Below are 5,768 nucleotides of genomic sequence, written 5' to 3'. Positions count from 1 at the left end.
AATTTCAAGCACAGTAGCCACTTGCTACCTAACGTTAACGGTTCAGACAATGAGGTTAGAAAACAGCTGAATGGTAGGCAATTATTGTATGTAATTATTGTAGGCAGCCAGTTGGCGTAATTACAGGCACTCTCAGGCGTGAAACAACTATACCGTTGCTAATAGCTACTCGCCAGCTAGTCCAGGTGGTGAGTTAGCTAGCTAGCTTCGTGCTACACCCGGCACAGCCGAATACAATACTAACCTACAATAATTACGTACAACAACCCACGATACCTACCTACAATACCTAACTACAATCTAAATACATAGTTTAAGCCTTACTCGACAAAGCCCAAGCTATGGGTACTCACCTGGAATGCATTTCAATTAACAGGTAAAATAGTTAAAATAAAGAAAAACCCTTGAATGAGATTACACTGAACAAAGCACATCCATGTATGGTGTGGTGTGTTGAAATATGAATAGCCAAGCCAAGCCTGATCTTGTAGATATGACAAATATCCAAATGGCATTCCCAATAGCATAATAAAAATAAAACAAGAATGTAAATATCTTCTGGTTATACCACAGAATTATAGATCACTCCTTTGAGCAGAAATGTAGTAGACATTCATGATCTATTTATTCTATGTCATTGGTTTAACCCAGTGTCCTGTGATACAATTGGGTGTTCATAACTACCAATCATTAATGAGAGCCTTACCGTGTGAGCCCTTGCACTGTTTGAGCACCTCGTTGAAGCTCTCGCACAAGCTGAGGTCAGCCTGAGTGGTGGCGCAGTCCAGGAACTGTCGCACCTCAAACATGCATGGGCCCGGCTGGGAGGAGACAGGTCGAGGGGCCTCCTGTAATGGCACAGACACACACACTTAAGTCACCTGTCAAAGATACTGTAGACATCTGCACTACTGTAAACAAGTACTGATTTGACTTCAGTGTGACAGTCATTATGTAAACTCAGCAAAAAAATTATGTCCCTTTTTCAGGACCCTGTCTTTCAAAGATAATTTGTAAAAATCCAAATAACTTCACAGATCTTCATTGTAAAGGGTTTAAACACTGTTTCCCATGCTTGTTCAATGAACCATGAACAATTAATTAACATGCACCTGTGGAAGGGTCGTTAAGACACTAACAGCTTACAGACGGTAGGCAATTAAGGTCACAGTTATGAAAACTTAGGACACTAAAGAGGCCTTTCTACTGACTCTAAAAAACACCAAAAGAATGATGCCCAGGGTCCCTGCTCATCTGCGTGAACGTGCCTTAGGCATGCTGCAAGGAGGCATGAGGAATGCAGATGTGGCCAGGGCAATAAATTGCAATGTCCGTACTGTGAGACGCCTAAGACAGCGCTACAGGGAGACAGGACGGACAGCTGATTGTCCTCGCAGTGGCAGACCACGTGTAACAACACCTGCACAGGATTGGTACATCCGAACAACACACCTGCAGGACAGGTACAGGATGGCATCAACAACTGCCCGAGTTACACCAGGAACGCACAATCCCTCCATCAGTGCTCAGACTGTCTGCAATAGGCTGAGAGAGGCTGGACTGAGGGTTTGTAGGCCTGTTGTTAGGCAGGTCCTCACCAGACATCACTGGCAACAACGTCGCCTATGGGCACAAACCCACCGTCGCTGGACCAGACAGGACTGGTAAAAAGTGCTCTTCACTGACGAGTCGCGGTTTTGTCTCACCAGGGGTGATGTTCGGATTCGCGTTTATCGTCGAAGGAATGAGCGTTACACCGAGGCCTGTACTCTGGAGCGGGATCGATTTTGGAGGTGGAGGGTCCGTCATGGTCTGGGGCGGTGTGTCACAGTATCATCGGACTGAGCTTGTTGTCATTGCAGGCAATCTCAACGCTGTGCGTTACAGGGAAGACATCCTCCTCCCTCATGTGGTACCCTTCCTGCAGGCTCATCCTGACATGACCCTCCAGCATGACAATGCCACCAGCCATACTGCTCGTTCTGTGCGTGATTTCCTGCAAGACAGGAATAATGTCACTTTTCAGACATCCCATGGGCCAGACAAACCTTTAATAGTTTGCTTCATGCAAAACTTTAAAAAATAGTTTATTCTTTCTAGCTTTTGTAATACTTTCAGCGCCAGATGAAATTGGCTCAGTGGTCGTGTAGAGTCAATTTCTGACAAGGAGTATAATGTGACACTTCTTAGTGAGTGAATGGGTCACTTGCTCGACCTCACTAAACCTCACTTAGCCCAAACTCCTCCCTTCAGCTTTCTAGGACAGGTCTAGTTCTATTTTCAGAAAAGCTATCCAGAAATCAAACTGCAACATATCAAACTGCGACGTCACATCTTTAAATACCCCAAATCCCTGCCTCTGTGTTTTGCACACATAACAGAGAGAGTTCTTTCTGTTCTTCAATGGCACAATACTGAGTGTCAAACAATGTTAGGTTCAATTCTGTTTACTAAAATGTCAATTTGAAAGCTGAGAGGTCAAACCCCTTAGGGCAGTAGCTTATCTCTACCAAGGCTGCCAAAGTCAGTGTAATGCCTCTGAGACATCCTCTGCTGTCCAACGACCACACCAATTTAGTACTGTCAGAACAACCTATCTTTGGCTGTTGTTCTTTTTGGACAAGATACACTCATTGTCAGGTGAATCGAATTTAGGTAGGATTTCCGGTAAGCTTCGCCAGTACAACAGCCCAACCTAAATCACTTCCTTCTTGTCCACTGTTCTGGTGAATGCAATAACCTATGGTGAAAATCTATCAAGCACTATCACCTGTCAATGTTCCTGAAGAAGAGGAAGCCATTTAGGAGTATTGGAACACAGCCTATTTCCATTCACAGGCTCTCGCTGGCCTCCTGCCCTGCTCACCTGGTATGTGCTGGCGGCGGGTTTGGCTGATTCAGAGCTGCTGCCACCACTAAAGGCGCCTGTGAGGGCACTGCCAATGACGTGGCCCATGGCAGAGCCCACTGCAACCCCGGCCGCGGTGTCTGATGGCCATCTGGGCCATCAGACCGGGCCCTTGGGGCGCGGCAGGAGCTGCGAGGGCTGACGGGGGTGGAGCGGCCGGGGCATGATGGGCCAGGGGATGATGGGCCGGGGCTGAGCTGGAAATAGAAAAGAACACACAATGAAGACAACATGGCCTCTAAAATGGAACATCAACATACCTAAAGGGGAGGGGGGTCAGACTGATGTAACATCATCATTTCGCTCTGACGTCACTTGCACTGATGACAATTGCTATTTTGTTGAATCAGACAGCCTTGCATTACATTATCTACATCAGGTGTTCCCAAACCTTTTCACTCGGGGCCCCCCTTCCAGTATTGGGGAACATCCCGCACCCCCCCTGCGCTCGCACACAATGTCTATTTCTATGGGCACAAGCACTATTCATGACAAACTGTTCACACCCCTCTTGTTGGTGGAGAAATATATTGCAGGTTTAAAGCTTATTTCCTGCAATTCTACACATTTGTCATGGGGTGCAAAGAAAATGTTGCAGTTTTAAAGCAAATTTTCTTGCAATTCTATACATTTTGCCATGTCTAATGTGTATTCATATGATATGAGTGACTAAAAAATTACTATCTATGGGCTAAAAAAACAAAAACATGTTTAACTAGTTGATCTGGAAATTACTGACAAGTTATAAATAGCTCACCAGGGGTGACTGATATGACAAAAGGAACTGATGATGCACTACCCAATTTCGAAATTGCACCTTGTGCATTCTACTATTACAACTTTCAAGAGTAAGTTTAAAGCCGGACTGAGTTCTTAAAAAAAAAAAAAGTTTGGGAACCACTGATCTACATGATAATCCCCTGACTCTTCATCAACCATCTCCCTGACCACCTTCCTCTGATCAAGCCATGAACTGTCCCTCTCTATCTTTTGAAGGATGCATGCATTCAAAGACTTGGCCTCTATTGGTTAGTAAGTAGCTGATCTCTAAACTTATACCTCCACATTAGATTATTATCACCTAGAATGAATATGAGCAGGAAAACATTCTGAATGACAATAAGAAACGACAATTATTTAAAATTAATGGCAAACGTGGTCTTTGGTTTATGCAAACTTTTCTAGCAAATGCTGACCTTCTACCCACTGACCTTGGGGTCAAGAACTGAAAAATGACCCACTCAAATTTAGCCAAGGACCTTTGTGATGCAGACAACTATTAGGAAAAGTGTCCGTCATATGGCAGTAGTTTTAGGGCTGTGTTTCTAAAACAGTTGTGTGTCATTCAATTACAATTATGCATATGGATACTATAACCAGTTAACTGCTAAGCAAACGAGGCTGTAACATAAAAAAAAAACTGCCATCTGACCTGCGCAGCGAGTGGCGCAGCGGTCTAAGGCATTGCATCTCAGTGCTTGAGGCGTCGCTACAGACACCCTGGTTCGATTCCAGGCTGTATCACAACCGGCCGTGATTGGGAGTCCCATAGGGCAGCGCACAATTGTCCCAGCGTCGTCCGGGTTTGAATTTCATCCGGGTAACAATTTGTTCTTAACTGACTTTCCTAGTTAAATAAAACATTTAAATAAATTGCATAATAGTTCAAAACACATTACCTGGCTGGTGCCGAAGAACGACTGGCACTGCGACTTCCTCTAGCCATTCTTTACCACTTCAACCTGTTTCTGTCTTGCCCTCTTCTGAAGGCTCTTGTAACGCAAATGGGTCGTATGACAGCATGCACACGTGCCAATGACCTTGTGTGAATTGCTCATGTGCAAACATACCGGTAAATTCTCACTCATGAGTAGAGTTTTTTTGTTGTTGATTTGATTACGTACTTACTGAAGTTCAGTACGTTTTTATTATCACATAACAAAATATGTAGTTTGTTAATTCTAAAACTCTGACAACAGTTTTAGAGAACGGTAAACAGACTATGAGAATGTTCTACTAGACGTTTATCTGACTAATACAATTAGGCAAGCATGACAAGCTTTCAGTGACGTTCCAGTGTCCCCAAATCTCTGCTGAACTGCCAATGGTCAACATTTTAGGCAGTAACAAAGTATCTTGCTACAATCTTCAACCAATATCTACCGGTCATTCGCTGATGTATTGCCTTTGGCCACTTGATGGCGGTGAAAGTCCAGCAGAAAATAAGTCAACCCTCAACAATTTATCAAACTATGATTAGAATGAAGATTACATTTCAAGGTTCTTCTGTAATATAATAACTCCCATAAATTGTTAATTATCATTTATTTTTATAGACAACTAATTAACTAAACAATTAAACAAATCTGCGAGGTCTGTAAAACCTTTATTGAAACGAAAATCATCATCATGCAGAGGCAGTCGAGTCAACAATCAGCTTGTGGTGGCAAGAATACTTAAACGGCACAACTTTAATCTATCCTGACATGTTCCCCAACTTTGGCGACTACTGAATATGTTTTTAACTCCCGCTTTGGGCTGGATGTGTCAATGTGTAGTTCATACATGCATAATCTATGAGCAGAATGATGCACACACAGCAGAGCGAGTGAGAGCGATGACGTGCTGCGCATATCTGCACATACACTTCCGGTCAAAAGTTTTAGAACACCTACTCATCAAAGGGTTTTTCTTGATTTTTTAAAACTATTTTCTACATTGTAGAATAATAGTGAAGACATCAAAACTATGAAATAACACATATGGAATCATGTAGTAACCCCAAAAATATATTTTATATTTGAGATTCTTCAAATAGCCACCCTTTGCCTTGATGACAACTTTGCACACTCTTGGCATT

At 43.2% G+C, this 5,768-nt stretch overlaps 1 pseudogene across 1 annotated transcript; it reads right to left on the bottom strand.

The window, feature by feature from the left end:
• Positions 1–675: 675 nt before the first annotated feature.
• LOC311099470 (coiled-coil-helix-coiled-coil-helix domain-containing protein 2-like) lies at positions 676–4,651 on the bottom strand (annotated as a pseudogene). Its single transcript, XR_014615705.1, has 3 exons — positions 4,588–4,651; positions 2,867–3,105; positions 676–848 (listed from the first exon to the last, which is right to left on the bottom strand). The product of XR_014615705.1 is annotated as a coiled-coil-helix-coiled-coil-helix domain-containing protein 2-like (transcript).
• Positions 4,652–5,768: the final 1,117 nt, after the last annotated feature.

This window comes from Coregonus lavaretus, assembly GCF_964263955.1.
Source record: "Coregonus lavaretus genome assembly, chromosome: 24".
Lineage (NCBI taxonomy): Eukaryota > Metazoa > Chordata > Actinopteri > Salmoniformes > Salmonidae > Coregonus > Coregonus lavaretus.
This window is presented reverse-complemented; position numbering and strand designations above follow the sequence as displayed.